The sequence below is a fragment of the Schistocerca americana genome, unplaced genomic scaffold (assembly GCF_021461395.2).
Source record: "Schistocerca americana isolate TAMUIC-IGC-003095 unplaced genomic scaffold, iqSchAmer2.1 HiC_scaffold_858, whole genome shotgun sequence".
Lineage (NCBI taxonomy): Eukaryota > Metazoa > Arthropoda > Insecta > Orthoptera > Acrididae > Schistocerca > Schistocerca americana.
Window position 1 is genome coordinate 1 of NW_025726629.1, and position 14,337 is coordinate 14,337.

At 56.0% G+C, this 14,337-nt stretch overlaps 22 non-coding genes across 22 annotated transcripts; all 22 read right to left on the reverse strand.

Annotated features, from left to right (window-relative positions):
- Positions 1–56: 56 nt before the first annotated feature.
- On the reverse strand, positions 57–138 carry Trnal-cag. Its single transcript has one exon. It is a non-coding gene; the product is annotated as a tRNA-Leu (tRNA).
- An 80-nt stretch (positions 139–218) lies between these two features.
- On the reverse strand, positions 219–300 carry Trnal-aag. Its single transcript has one exon. It is a non-coding gene; the product is annotated as a tRNA-Leu (tRNA).
- Positions 301–1,383: 1,083 nt separating this feature from the next.
- On the reverse strand, positions 1,384–1,465 carry Trnal-cag. Its single transcript has one exon. It is a non-coding gene; the product is annotated as a tRNA-Leu (tRNA).
- Positions 1,466–1,545: 80 nt separating this feature from the next.
- Positions 1,546–1,627, reverse strand: Trnal-aag. Its single transcript has one exon. It is a non-coding gene; the product is annotated as a tRNA-Leu (tRNA).
- Positions 1,628–2,710: 1,083 nt separating this feature from the next.
- On the reverse strand, positions 2,711–2,792 carry Trnal-cag. Its single transcript has one exon. It is a non-coding gene; the product is annotated as a tRNA-Leu (tRNA).
- Positions 2,793–2,872: 80 nt separating this feature from the next.
- Trnal-aag lies at positions 2,873–2,954 on the reverse strand. The gene has a single exon. It is a non-coding gene; the product is annotated as a tRNA-Leu (tRNA).
- A 1,083-nt stretch (positions 2,955–4,037) lies between these two features.
- Positions 4,038–4,119, reverse strand: Trnal-cag. The gene has a single exon. It is a non-coding gene; the product is annotated as a tRNA-Leu (tRNA).
- Positions 4,120–4,199: 80 nt separating this feature from the next.
- On the reverse strand, positions 4,200–4,281 carry Trnal-aag. The gene has a single exon. It is a non-coding gene; the product is annotated as a tRNA-Leu (tRNA).
- A 1,083-nt stretch (positions 4,282–5,364) lies between these two features.
- On the reverse strand, positions 5,365–5,446 carry Trnal-cag. The gene has a single exon. It is a non-coding gene; the product is annotated as a tRNA-Leu (tRNA).
- Positions 5,447–5,526: 80 nt separating this feature from the next.
- On the reverse strand, positions 5,527–5,608 carry Trnal-aag. The gene has a single exon. It is a non-coding gene; the product is annotated as a tRNA-Leu (tRNA).
- A 1,083-nt stretch (positions 5,609–6,691) lies between these two features.
- Positions 6,692–6,773, reverse strand: Trnal-cag. The gene has a single exon. It is a non-coding gene; the product is annotated as a tRNA-Leu (tRNA).
- Positions 6,774–6,853: 80 nt separating this feature from the next.
- Trnal-aag lies at positions 6,854–6,935 on the reverse strand. Its single transcript has one exon. It is a non-coding gene; the product is annotated as a tRNA-Leu (tRNA).
- A 1,083-nt stretch (positions 6,936–8,018) lies between these two features.
- On the reverse strand, positions 8,019–8,100 carry Trnal-cag. The gene has a single exon. It is a non-coding gene; the product is annotated as a tRNA-Leu (tRNA).
- Positions 8,101–8,180: 80 nt separating this feature from the next.
- Positions 8,181–8,262, reverse strand: Trnal-aag. The gene has a single exon. It is a non-coding gene; the product is annotated as a tRNA-Leu (tRNA).
- A 1,083-nt stretch (positions 8,263–9,345) lies between these two features.
- Positions 9,346–9,427, reverse strand: Trnal-cag. The gene has a single exon. It is a non-coding gene; the product is annotated as a tRNA-Leu (tRNA).
- An 80-nt stretch (positions 9,428–9,507) lies between these two features.
- Positions 9,508–9,589, reverse strand: Trnal-aag. The gene has a single exon. It is a non-coding gene; the product is annotated as a tRNA-Leu (tRNA).
- Positions 9,590–10,672: 1,083 nt separating this feature from the next.
- Trnal-cag lies at positions 10,673–10,754 on the reverse strand. Its single transcript has one exon. It is a non-coding gene; the product is annotated as a tRNA-Leu (tRNA).
- An 80-nt stretch (positions 10,755–10,834) lies between these two features.
- Trnal-aag lies at positions 10,835–10,916 on the reverse strand. The gene has a single exon. It is a non-coding gene; the product is annotated as a tRNA-Leu (tRNA).
- A 1,083-nt stretch (positions 10,917–11,999) lies between these two features.
- On the reverse strand, positions 12,000–12,081 carry Trnal-cag. The gene has a single exon. It is a non-coding gene; the product is annotated as a tRNA-Leu (tRNA).
- Positions 12,082–12,161: 80 nt separating this feature from the next.
- Trnal-aag lies at positions 12,162–12,243 on the reverse strand. The gene has a single exon. It is a non-coding gene; the product is annotated as a tRNA-Leu (tRNA).
- A 1,083-nt stretch (positions 12,244–13,326) lies between these two features.
- Positions 13,327–13,408, reverse strand: Trnal-cag. Its single transcript has one exon. It is a non-coding gene; the product is annotated as a tRNA-Leu (tRNA).
- Positions 13,409–13,488: 80 nt separating this feature from the next.
- Positions 13,489–13,570, reverse strand: Trnal-aag. The gene has a single exon. It is a non-coding gene; the product is annotated as a tRNA-Leu (tRNA).
- Positions 13,571–14,337: the final 767 nt, after the last annotated feature.

The window sequence follows — 14,337 nt, forward strand, 5'->3', positions numbered from 1 at the left end:
GCTGCGCTTTTTCCTTCGCGGGAAATCAGTGCTCCTGCTTTCGAGACGGAAAACGTTGGCAGCGGTGGGATTCGAACCCACGCCTCCGAAGAGACTGGTGCCTGAAACCAGCGCCTTAGACCGCTCGGCCACGCTACCTACGCGACGCGGCGGTCACAGGAGCTGCGTTCTACCCCACGAGAACACACCGCAATGGCACAAAAACGAGAAGTAAAAATTGGCAGCGGTGGGATTCGAACCCACGCCTCCGAAGAGACTGGTGCCTTAAACCAGCGCCTTAGACCGCTCGGCCACGCTACCCACACCAGTGTTCCTGGCATTTGTAGAATGCAGTGCACGACACAGCTTCCTGATCTGTTGCGACTGGTTGCTCGAACATCGCACCTCAAACGACTGCCCTTTTCGAATAGAGATTAACTACACAGGCAGCTGCCAGCGCCCTGGTGCGGCGGCATCGCGTGTTTATAAGGAATCGGTAGTGCCACCTGCAGCCTGAGGAACATGAGCACAAAATCAGGAGGGCACCGTGATTTCAATCACTGGGTCACTGTCGTCATTGCAGCGACAGCAAGGCAGAACTTTAAAAAGTGCCGTGACCCGGATTCGAGCCTGGGTTGTCGCGGCCACAACGCAATGTCCTGACCACTAGACGATCACGGCCACGGAGCCACCGCGGAATTCAACTCTCGCGACTGCAAGTGGCTGTGCACAGCAAAGCTCGGCCGACTGTGTCTCGCAACAGCTGTGTCAGACGCGGTCTCCATTATATGTATACTGGCAAACGAACGTGCCCGCGCTGATGGACACTGAGCAGAGTGGTTAGCTGCATTCAACCCCCGTGGCAATGTCTTGCAGTCCTCCAAGTCTGTTGGCCGCAGGTATGTGCCCGGATAAGAGGTGGACAGATGTCGCATCTCTCTCGCCGTCACTTGTGGCCGCGAATCATATTTTACGTAGTTTTCTGCAAGCGTCAGCGGAGCGTCAGTCGAGCTAAGTCGGGACAAGTCGCGTAAGAGGAGCAATGAAATGTGCATTTCCGGTACCGGGAATCGAACCCAGGCCTCCTGGGCGAGAGCCAGGCATCCCAGCCACTAGACGAGACCGGATAACGACACAAGCACTCCTCCAACAAACACGGCGAGCGTCCACCCGCTACTTGACGACAACTGCAAAAATTAACGCTTCCACTTCGTAGAACGGCATGCTCGGGACGTATCTCGTGGAGACGAACGCCAGCAATCATGAGACCAAACTGCGCCGGTGAATCCTGTTGTTACACCACGCACCACTGTGCTACGACAGTTGAAGAATGCGACGCTCACGCTTTGCTGCGCTTTTTCCTTCGCGGGAAATCAGTGCTCCTGCTTTCGAGACGGAAAACGTTGGCAGCGGTGGGATTCGAACCCACGCCTCCGAAGAGACTGGTGCCTGAAACCAGCGCCTTAGACCGCTCGGCCACGCTACCTACGCGACGCGGCGGTCACAGGAGCTGCGTTCTACCCCACGAGAACACACCGCAATGGCACAAAAACGAGAAGTAAAAATTGGCAGCGGTGGGATTCGAACCCACGCCTCCGAAGAGACTGGTGCCTTAAACCAGCGCCTTAGACCGCTCGGCCACGCTACCCACACCAGTGTTCCTGGCATTTGTAGAATGCAGTGCACGACACAGCTTCCTGATCTGTTGCGACTGGTTGCTCGAACATCGCACCTCAAACGACTGCCCTTTTCGAATAGAGATTAACTACACAGGCAGCTGCCAGCGCCCTGGTGCGGCGGCATCGCGTGTTTATAAGGAATCGGTAGTGCCACCTGCAGCCTGAGGAACATGAGCACAAAATCAGGAGGGCACCGTGATTTCAATCACTGGGTCACTGTCGTCATTGCAGCGACAGCAAGGCAGAACTTTAAAAAGTGCCGTGACCCGGATTCGAGCCTGGGTTGTCGCGGCCACAACGCAATGTCCTGACCACTAGACGATCACGGCCACGGAGCCACCGCGGAATTCAACTCTCGCGACTGCAAGTGGCTGTGCACAGCAAAGCTCGGCCGACTGTGTCTCGCAACAGCTGTGTCAGACGCGGTCTCCATTATATGTATACTGGCAAACGAACGTGCCCGCGCTGATGGACACTGAGCAGAGTGGTTAGCTGCATTCAACCCCCGTGGCAATGTCTTGCAGTCCTCCAAGTCTGTTGGCCGCAGGTATGTGCCCGGATAAGAGGTGGACAGATGTCGCATCTCTCTCGCCGTCACTTGTGGCCGCGAATCATATTTTACGTAGTTTTCTGCAAGCGTCAGCGGAGCGTCAGTCGAGCTAAGTCGGGACAAGTCGCGTAAGAGGAGCAATGAAATGTGCATTTCCGGTACCGGGAATCGAACCCAGGCCTCCTGGGCGAGAGCCAGGCATCCCAGCCACTAGACGAGACCGGATAACGACACAAGCACTCCTCCAACAAACACGGCGAGCGTCCACCCGCTACTTGACGACAACTGCAAAAATTAACGCTTCCACTTCGTAGAACGGCATGCTCGGGACGTATCTCGTGGAGACGAACGCCAGCAATCATGAGACCAAACTGCGCCGGTGAATCCTGTTGTTACACCACGCACCACTGTGCTACGACAGTTGAAGAATGCGACGCTCACGCTTTGCTGCGCTTTTTCCTTCGCGGGAAATCAGTGCTCCTGCTTTCGAGACGGAAAACGTTGGCAGCGGTGGGATTCGAACCCACGCCTCCGAAGAGACTGGTGCCTGAAACCAGCGCCTTAGACCGCTCGGCCACGCTACCTACGCGACGCGGCGGTCACAGGAGCTGCGTTCTACCCCACGAGAACACACCGCAATGGCACAAAAACGAGAAGTAAAAATTGGCAGCGGTGGGATTCGAACCCACGCCTCCGAAGAGACTGGTGCCTTAAACCAGCGCCTTAGACCGCTCGGCCACGCTACCCACACCAGTGTTCCTGGCATTTGTAGAATGCAGTGCACGACACAGCTTCCTGATCTGTTGCGACTGGTTGCTCGAACATCGCACCTCAAACGACTGCCCTTTTCGAATAGAGATTAACTACACAGGCAGCTGCCAGCGCCCTGGTGCGGCGGCATCGCGTGTTTATAAGGAATCGGTAGTGCCACCTGCAGCCTGAGGAACATGAGCACAAAATCAGGAGGGCACCGTGATTTCAATCACTGGGTCACTGTCGTCATTGCAGCGACAGCAAGGCAGAACTTTAAAAAGTGCCGTGACCCGGATTCGAGCCTGGGTTGTCGCGGCCACAACGCAATGTCCTGACCACTAGACGATCACGGCCACGGAGCCACCGCGGAATTCAACTCTCGCGACTGCAAGTGGCTGTGCACAGCAAAGCTCGGCCGACTGTGTCTCGCAACAGCTGTGTCAGACGCGGTCTCCATTATATGTATACTGGCAAACGAACGTGCCCGCGCTGATGGACACTGAGCAGAGTGGTTAGCTGCATTCAACCCCCGTGGCAATGTCTTGCAGTCCTCCAAGTCTGTTGGCCGCAGGTATGTGCCCGGATAAGAGGTGGACAGATGTCGCATCTCTCTCGCCGTCACTTGTGGCCGCGAATCATATTTTACGTAGTTTTCTGCAAGCGTCAGCGGAGCGTCAGTCGAGCTAAGTCGGGACAAGTCGCGTAAGAGGAGCAATGAAATGTGCATTTCCGGTACCGGGAATCGAACCCAGGCCTCCTGGGCGAGAGCCAGGCATCCCAGCCACTAGACGAGACCGGATAACGACACAAGCACTCCTCCAACAAACACGGCGAGCGTCCACCCGCTACTTGACGACAACTGCAAAAATTAACGCTTCCACTTCGTAGAACGGCATGCTCGGGACGTATCTCGTGGAGACGAACGCCAGCAATCATGAGACCAAACTGCGCCGGTGAATCCTGTTGTTACACCACGCACCACTGTGCTACGACAGTTGAAGAATGCGACGCTCACGCTTTGCTGCGCTTTTTCCTTCGCGGGAAATCAGTGCTCCTGCTTTCGAGACGGAAAACGTTGGCAGCGGTGGGATTCGAACCCACGCCTCCGAAGAGACTGGTGCCTGAAACCAGCGCCTTAGACCGCTCGGCCACGCTACCTACGCGACGCGGCGGTCACAGGAGCTGCGTTCTACCCCACGAGAACACACCGCAATGGCACAAAAACGAGAAGTAAAAATTGGCAGCGGTGGGATTCGAACCCACGCCTCCGAAGAGACTGGTGCCTTAAACCAGCGCCTTAGACCGCTCGGCCACGCTACCCACACCAGTGTTCCTGGCATTTGTAGAATGCAGTGCACGACACAGCTTCCTGATCTGTTGCGACTGGTTGCTCGAACATCGCACCTCAAACGACTGCCCTTTTCGAATAGAGATTAACTACACAGGCAGCTGCCAGCGCCCTGGTGCGGCGGCATCGCGTGTTTATAAGGAATCGGTAGTGCCACCTGCAGCCTGAGGAACATGAGCACAAAATCAGGAGGGCACCGTGATTTCAATCACTGGGTCACTGTCGTCATTGCAGCGACAGCAAGGCAGAACTTTAAAAAGTGCCGTGACCCGGATTCGAGCCTGGGTTGTCGCGGCCACAACGCAATGTCCTGACCACTAGACGATCACGGCCACGGAGCCACCGCGGAATTCAACTCTCGCGACTGCAAGTGGCTGTGCACAGCAAAGCTCGGCCGACTGTGTCTCGCAACAGCTGTGTCAGACGCGGTCTCCATTATATGTATACTGGCAAACGAACGTGCCCGCGCTGATGGACACTGAGCAGAGTGGTTAGCTGCATTCAACCCCCGTGGCAATGTCTTGCAGTCCTCCAAGTCTGTTGGCCGCAGGTATGTGCCCGGATAAGAGGTGGACAGATGTCGCATCTCTCTCGCCGTCACTTGTGGCCGCGAATCATATTTTACGTAGTTTTCTGCAAGCGTCAGCGGAGCGTCAGTCGAGCTAAGTCGGGACAAGTCGCGTAAGAGGAGCAATGAAATGTGCATTTCCGGTACCGGGAATCGAACCCAGGCCTCCTGGGCGAGAGCCAGGCATCCCAGCCACTAGACGAGACCGGATAACGACACAAGCACTCCTCCAACAAACACGGCGAGCGTCCACCCGCTACTTGACGACAACTGCAAAAATTAACGCTTCCACTTCGTAGAACGGCATGCTCGGGACGTATCTCGTGGAGACGAACGCCAGCAATCATGAGACCAAACTGCGCCGGTGAATCCTGTTGTTACACCACGCACCACTGTGCTACGACAGTTGAAGAATGCGACGCTCACGCTTTGCTGCGCTTTTTCCTTCGCGGGAAATCAGTGCTCCTGCTTTCGAGACGGAAAACGTTGGCAGCGGTGGGATTCGAACCCACGCCTCCGAAGAGACTGGTGCCTGAAACCAGCGCCTTAGACCGCTCGGCCACGCTACCTACGCGACGCGGCGGTCACAGGAGCTGCGTTCTACCCCACGAGAACACACCGCAATGGCACAAAAACGAGAAGTAAAAATTGGCAGCGGTGGGATTCGAACCCACGCCTCCGAAGAGACTGGTGCCTTAAACCAGCGCCTTAGACCGCTCGGCCACGCTACCCACACCAGTGTTCCTGGCATTTGTAGAATGCAGTGCACGACACAGCTTCCTGATCTGTTGCGACTGGTTGCTCGAACATCGCACCTCAAACGACTGCCCTTTTCGAATAGAGATTAACTACACAGGCAGCTGCCAGCGCCCTGGTGCGGCGGCATCGCGTGTTTATAAGGAATCGGTAGTGCCACCTGCAGCCTGAGGAACATGAGCACAAAATCAGGAGGGCACCGTGATTTCAATCACTGGGTCACTGTCGTCATTGCAGCGACAGCAAGGCAGAACTTTAAAAAGTGCCGTGACCCGGATTCGAGCCTGGGTTGTCGCGGCCACAACGCAATGTCCTGACCACTAGACGATCACGGCCACGGAGCCACCGCGGAATTCAACTCTCGCGACTGCAAGTGGCTGTGCACAGCAAAGCTCGGCCGACTGTGTCTCGCAACAGCTGTGTCAGACGCGGTCTCCATTATATGTATACTGGCAAACGAACGTGCCCGCGCTGATGGACACTGAGCAGAGTGGTTAGCTGCATTCAACCCCCGTGGCAATGTCTTGCAGTCCTCCAAGTCTGTTGGCCGCAGGTATGTGCCCGGATAAGAGGTGGACAGATGTCGCATCTCTCTCGCCGTCACTTGTGGCCGCGAATCATATTTTACGTAGTTTTCTGCAAGCGTCAGCGGAGCGTCAGTCGAGCTAAGTCGGGACAAGTCGCGTAAGAGGAGCAATGAAATGTGCATTTCCGGTACCGGGAATCGAACCCAGGCCTCCTGGGCGAGAGCCAGGCATCCCAGCCACTAGACGAGACCGGATAACGACACAAGCACTCCTCCAACAAACACGGCGAGCGTCCACCCGCTACTTGACGACAACTGCAAAAATTAACGCTTCCACTTCGTAGAACGGCATGCTCGGGACGTATCTCGTGGAGACGAACGCCAGCAATCATGAGACCAAACTGCGCCGGTGAATCCTGTTGTTACACCACGCACCACTGTGCTACGACAGTTGAAGAATGCGACGCTCACGCTTTGCTGCGCTTTTTCCTTCGCGGGAAATCAGTGCTCCTGCTTTCGAGACGGAAAACGTTGGCAGCGGTGGGATTCGAACCCACGCCTCCGAAGAGACTGGTGCCTGAAACCAGCGCCTTAGACCGCTCGGCCACGCTACCTACGCGACGCGGCGGTCACAGGAGCTGCGTTCTACCCCACGAGAACACACCGCAATGGCACAAAAACGAGAAGTAAAAATTGGCAGCGGTGGGATTCGAACCCACGCCTCCGAAGAGACTGGTGCCTTAAACCAGCGCCTTAGACCGCTCGGCCACGCTACCCACACCAGTGTTCCTGGCATTTGTAGAATGCAGTGCACGACACAGCTTCCTGATCTGTTGCGACTGGTTGCTCGAACATCGCACCTCAAACGACTGCCCTTTTCGAATAGAGATTAACTACACAGGCAGCTGCCAGCGCCCTGGTGCGGCGGCATCGCGTGTTTATAAGGAATCGGTAGTGCCACCTGCAGCCTGAGGAACATGAGCACAAAATCAGGAGGGCACCGTGATTTCAATCACTGGGTCACTGTCGTCATTGCAGCGACAGCAAGGCAGAACTTTAAAAAGTGCCGTGACCCGGATTCGAGCCTGGGTTGTCGCGGCCACAACGCAATGTCCTGACCACTAGACGATCACGGCCACGGAGCCACCGCGGAATTCAACTCTCGCGACTGCAAGTGGCTGTGCACAGCAAAGCTCGGCCGACTGTGTCTCGCAACAGCTGTGTCAGACGCGGTCTCCATTATATGTATACTGGCAAACGAACGTGCCCGCGCTGATGGACACTGAGCAGAGTGGTTAGCTGCATTCAACCCCCGTGGCAATGTCTTGCAGTCCTCCAAGTCTGTTGGCCGCAGGTATGTGCCCGGATAAGAGGTGGACAGATGTCGCATCTCTCTCGCCGTCACTTGTGGCCGCGAATCATATTTTACGTAGTTTTCTGCAAGCGTCAGCGGAGCGTCAGTCGAGCTAAGTCGGGACAAGTCGCGTAAGAGGAGCAATGAAATGTGCATTTCCGGTACCGGGAATCGAACCCAGGCCTCCTGGGCGAGAGCCAGGCATCCCAGCCACTAGACGAGACCGGATAACGACACAAGCACTCCTCCAACAAACACGGCGAGCGTCCACCCGCTACTTGACGACAACTGCAAAAATTAACGCTTCCACTTCGTAGAACGGCATGCTCGGGACGTATCTCGTGGAGACGAACGCCAGCAATCATGAGACCAAACTGCGCCGGTGAATCCTGTTGTTACACCACGCACCACTGTGCTACGACAGTTGAAGAATGCGACGCTCACGCTTTGCTGCGCTTTTTCCTTCGCGGGAAATCAGTGCTCCTGCTTTCGAGACGGAAAACGTTGGCAGCGGTGGGATTCGAACCCACGCCTCCGAAGAGACTGGTGCCTGAAACCAGCGCCTTAGACCGCTCGGCCACGCTACCTACGCGACGCGGCGGTCACAGGAGCTGCGTTCTACCCCACGAGAACACACCGCAATGGCACAAAAACGAGAAGTAAAAATTGGCAGCGGTGGGATTCGAACCCACGCCTCCGAAGAGACTGGTGCCTTAAACCAGCGCCTTAGACCGCTCGGCCACGCTACCCACACCAGTGTTCCTGGCATTTGTAGAATGCAGTGCACGACACAGCTTCCTGATCTGTTGCGACTGGTTGCTCGAACATCGCACCTCAAACGACTGCCCTTTTCGAATAGAGATTAACTACACAGGCAGCTGCCAGCGCCCTGGTGCGGCGGCATCGCGTGTTTATAAGGAATCGGTAGTGCCACCTGCAGCCTGAGGAACATGAGCACAAAATCAGGAGGGCACCGTGATTTCAATCACTGGGTCACTGTCGTCATTGCAGCGACAGCAAGGCAGAACTTTAAAAAGTGCCGTGACCCGGATTCGAGCCTGGGTTGTCGCGGCCACAACGCAATGTCCTGACCACTAGACGATCACGGCCACGGAGCCACCGCGGAATTCAACTCTCGCGACTGCAAGTGGCTGTGCACAGCAAAGCTCGGCCGACTGTGTCTCGCAACAGCTGTGTCAGACGCGGTCTCCATTATATGTATACTGGCAAACGAACGTGCCCGCGCTGATGGACACTGAGCAGAGTGGTTAGCTGCATTCAACCCCCGTGGCAATGTCTTGCAGTCCTCCAAGTCTGTTGGCCGCAGGTATGTGCCCGGATAAGAGGTGGACAGATGTCGCATCTCTCTCGCCGTCACTTGTGGCCGCGAATCATATTTTACGTAGTTTTCTGCAAGCGTCAGCGGAGCGTCAGTCGAGCTAAGTCGGGACAAGTCGCGTAAGAGGAGCAATGAAATGTGCATTTCCGGTACCGGGAATCGAACCCAGGCCTCCTGGGCGAGAGCCAGGCATCCCAGCCACTAGACGAGACCGGATAACGACACAAGCACTCCTCCAACAAACACGGCGAGCGTCCACCCGCTACTTGACGACAACTGCAAAAATTAACGCTTCCACTTCGTAGAACGGCATGCTCGGGACGTATCTCGTGGAGACGAACGCCAGCAATCATGAGACCAAACTGCGCCGGTGAATCCTGTTGTTACACCACGCACCACTGTGCTACGACAGTTGAAGAATGCGACGCTCACGCTTTGCTGCGCTTTTTCCTTCGCGGGAAATCAGTGCTCCTGCTTTCGAGACGGAAAACGTTGGCAGCGGTGGGATTCGAACCCACGCCTCCGAAGAGACTGGTGCCTGAAACCAGCGCCTTAGACCGCTCGGCCACGCTACCTACGCGACGCGGCGGTCACAGGAGCTGCGTTCTACCCCACGAGAACACACCGCAATGGCACAAAAACGAGAAGTAAAAATTGGCAGCGGTGGGATTCGAACCCACGCCTCCGAAGAGACTGGTGCCTTAAACCAGCGCCTTAGACCGCTCGGCCACGCTACCCACACCAGTGTTCCTGGCATTTGTAGAATGCAGTGCACGACACAGCTTCCTGATCTGTTGCGACTGGTTGCTCGAACATCGCACCTCAAACGACTGCCCTTTTCGAATAGAGATTAACTACACAGGCAGCTGCCAGCGCCCTGGTGCGGCGGCATCGCGTGTTTATAAGGAATCGGTAGTGCCACCTGCAGCCTGAGGAACATGAGCACAAAATCAGGAGGGCACCGTGATTTCAATCACTGGGTCACTGTCGTCATTGCAGCGACAGCAAGGCAGAACTTTAAAAAGTGCCGTGACCCGGATTCGAGCCTGGGTTGTCGCGGCCACAACGCAATGTCCTGACCACTAGACGATCACGGCCACGGAGCCACCGCGGAATTCAACTCTCGCGACTGCAAGTGGCTGTGCACAGCAAAGCTCGGCCGACTGTGTCTCGCAACAGCTGTGTCAGACGCGGTCTCCATTATATGTATACTGGCAAACGAACGTGCCCGCGCTGATGGACACTGAGCAGAGTGGTTAGCTGCATTCAACCCCCGTGGCAATGTCTTGCAGTCCTCCAAGTCTGTTGGCCGCAGGTATGTGCCCGGATAAGAGGTGGACAGATGTCGCATCTCTCTCGCCGTCACTTGTGGCCGCGAATCATATTTTACGTAGTTTTCTGCAAGCGTCAGCGGAGCGTCAGTCGAGCTAAGTCGGGACAAGTCGCGTAAGAGGAGCAATGAAATGTGCATTTCCGGTACCGGGAATCGAACCCAGGCCTCCTGGGCGAGAGCCAGGCATCCCAGCCACTAGACGAGACCGGATAACGACACAAGCACTCCTCCAACAAACACGGCGAGCGTCCACCCGCTACTTGACGACAACTGCAAAAATTAACGCTTCCACTTCGTAGAACGGCATGCTCGGGACGTATCTCGTGGAGACGAACGCCAGCAATCATGAGACCAAACTGCGCCGGTGAATCCTGTTGTTACACCACGCACCACTGTGCTACGACAGTTGAAGAATGCGACGCTCACGCTTTGCTGCGCTTTTTCCTTCGCGGGAAATCAGTGCTCCTGCTTTCGAGACGGAAAACGTTGGCAGCGGTGGGATTCGAACCCACGCCTCCGAAGAGACTGGTGCCTGAAACCAGCGCCTTAGACCGCTCGGCCACGCTACCTACGCGACGCGGCGGTCACAGGAGCTGCGTTCTACCCCACGAGAACACACCGCAATGGCACAAAAACGAGAAGTAAAAATTGGCAGCGGTGGGATTCGAACCCACGCCTCCGAAGAGACTGGTGCCTTAAACCAGCGCCTTAGACCGCTCGGCCACGCTACCCACACCAGTGTTCCTGGCATTTGTAGAATGCAGTGCACGACACAGCTTCCTGATCTGTTGCGACTGGTTGCTCGAACATCGCACCTCAAACGACTGCCCTTTTCGAATAGAGATTAACTACACAGGCAGCTGCCAGCGCCCTGGTGCGGCGGCATCGCGTGTTTATAAGGAATCGGTAGTGCCACCTGCAGCCTGAGGAACATGAGCACAAAATCAGGAGGGCACCGTGATTTCAATCACTGGGTCACTGTCGTCATTGCAGCGACAGCAAGGCAGAACTTTAAAAAGTGCCGTGACCCGGATTCGAGCCTGGGTTGTCGCGGCCACAACGCAATGTCCTGACCACTAGACGATCACGGCCACGGAGCCACCGCGGAATTCAACTCTCGCGACTGCAAGTGGCTGTGCACAGCAAAGCTCGGCCGACTGTGTCTCGCAACAGCTGTGTCAGACGCGGTCTCCATTATATGTATACTGGCAAACGAACGTGCCCGCGCTGATGGACACTGAGCAGAGTGGTTAGCTGCATTCAACCCCCGTGGCAATGTCTTGCAGTCCTCCAAGTCTGTTGGCCGCAGGTATGTGCCCGGATAAGAGGTGGACAGATGTCGCATCTCTCTCGCCGTCACTTGTGGCCGCGAATCATATTTTACGTAGTTTTCTGCAAGCGTCAGCGGAGCGTCAGTCGAGCTAAGTCGGGACAAGTCGCGTAAGAGGAGCAATGAAATGTGCATTTCCGGTACCGGGAATCGAACCCAGGCCTCCTGGGCGAGAGCCAGGCATCCCAGCCACTAGACGAGACCGGATAACGACACAAGCACTCCTCCAACAAACACGGCGAGCGTCCACCCGCTACTTGACGACAACTGCAAAAATTAACGCTTCCACTTCGTAGAACGGCATGCTCGGGACGTATCTCGTGGAGACGAACGCCAGCAATCATGAGACCAAACTGCGCCGGTGAATCCTGTTGTTACACCACGCACCACTGTGCTACGACAGTTGAAGAATGCGACGCTCACGCTTTGCTGCGCTTTTTCCTTCGCGGGAAATCAGTGCTCCTGCTTTCGAGACGGAAAACGTTGGCAGCGGTGGGATTCGAACCCACGCCTCCGAAGAGACTGGTGCCTGAAACCAGCGCCTTAGACCGCTCGGCCACGCTACCTACGCGACGCGGCGGTCACAGGAGCTGCGTTCTACCCCACGAGAACACACCGCAATGGCACAAAAACGAGAAGTAAAAATTGGCAGCGGTGGGATTCGAACCCACGCCTCCGAAGAGACTGGTGCCTTAAACCAGCGCCTTAGACCGCTCGGCCACGCTACCCACACCAGTGTTCCTGGCATTTGTAGAATGCAGTGCACGACACAGCTTCCTGATCTGTTGCGACTGGTTGCTCGAACATCGCACCTCAAACGACTGCCCTTTTCGAATAGAGATTAACTACACAGGCAGCTGCCAGCGCCCTGGTGCGGCGGCATCGCGTGTTTATAAGGAATCGGTAGTGCCACCTGCAGCCTGAGGAACATGAGCACAAAATCAGGAGGGCACCGTGATTTCAATCACTGGGTCACTGTCGTCATTGCAGCGACAGCAAGGCAGAACTTTAAAAAGTGCCGTGACCCGGATTCGAGCCTGGGTTGTCGCGGCCACAACGCAATGTCCTGACCACTAGACGATCACGGCCACGGAGCCACCGCGGAATTCAACTCTCGCGACTGCAAGTGGCTGTGCACAGCAAAGCTCGGCCGACTGTGTCTCGCAACAGCTGTGTCAGACGCGGTCTCCATTATATGTATACTGGCAAACGAACGTGCCCGCGCTGATGGACACTGAGCAGAGTGGTTAGCTGCATTCAACCCCCGTGGCAATGTCTTGCAGTCCTCCAAGTCTGTTGGCCGCAGGTATGTGCCCGGATAAGAGGTGGACAGATGTCGCATCTCTCTCGCCGTCACTTGTGGCCGCGAATCATATTTTACGTAGTTTTCTGCAAGCGTCAGCGGAGCGTCAGTCGAGCTAAGTCGGGACAAGTCGCGTAAGAGGAGCAATGAAATGTGCATTTCCGGTACCGGGAATCGAACCCAGGCCTCCTGGGCGAGAGCCAGGCATCCCAGCCACTAGACGAGACCGGATAACGACACAAGCACTCCTCCAACAAACACGGCGAGCGTCCACCCGCTACTTGACGACAACTGCAAAAATTAACGCTTCCACTTCGTAGAACGGCATGCTCGGGACGTATCTCGTGGAGACGAACGCCAGCAATCATGAGACCAAACTGCGCCGGTGAATCCTGTTGTTACACCACGCACCACTGTGCTACGACAGTTGAAGAATGCGACGCTCACGCTTTGCTGCGCTTTTTCCTTCGCGGGAAATCAGTGCTCCTGCTTTCGAGACGGAAAACGTTGGCAGCGGTGGGATTCGAACCCACGCCTCCGAAGAGACTGGTGCCTGAAACCAGCGCCTTAGACCGCTCGGCCACGCTACCTACGCGACGCGGCGGTCACAGGAGCTGCGTTCTACCCCACGAGAACACACCGCAATGGCACAAAAACGAGAAGTAAAAATTGGCAGCGGTGGGATTCGAACCCACGCCTCCGAAGAGACTGGTGCCTTAAACCAGCGCCTTAGACCGCTCGGCCACGCTACCCACACCAGTGTTCCTGGCATTTGTAGAATGCAGTGCACGACACAGCTTCCTGATCTGTTGCGACTGGTTGCTCGAACATCGCACCTCAAACGACTGCCCTTTTCGAATAGAGATTAACTACACAGGCAGCTGCCAGCGCCCTGGTGCGGCGGCATCGCGTGTTTATAAGGAATCGGTAGTGCCACCTGCAGCCTGAGGAACATGAGCACAAAATCAGGAGGGCACCGTGATTTCAATCACTGGGTCACTGTCGTCATTGCAGCGACAGCAAGGCAGAACTTTAAAAAGTGCCGTGACCCGGATTCGAGCCTGGGTTGTCGCGGCCACAACGCAATGTCCTGACCACTAGACGATCACGGCCACGGAGCCACCGCGGAATTCAACTCTCGCGACTGCAAGTGGCTGTGCACAGCAAAGCTCGGCCGACTGTGTCTCGCAACAGCTGTGTCAGACGCGGTCTCCATTATATGTATACTGGCAAACGAACGTGCCCGCGCTGATGGACACTGAGCAGAGTGGTTAGCTGCATTCAACCCCCGTGGCAATGTCTTGCAGTCCTCCAAGTCTGTTGGCCGCAGGTATGTGCCCGGATAAGAGGTGGACAGATGTCGCATCTCTCTCGCCGTCACTTGTGGCCGCGAATCATATTTTACGTAGTTTTCTGCAAGCGTCAGCGGAGCGTCAGTCGAGCTAAGTCGGGACAAGTCGCGTAAGAGGAGCAATGAAATGTGCATTTCCGGTACCGGGAATCGAACCCAGGCCTCCTG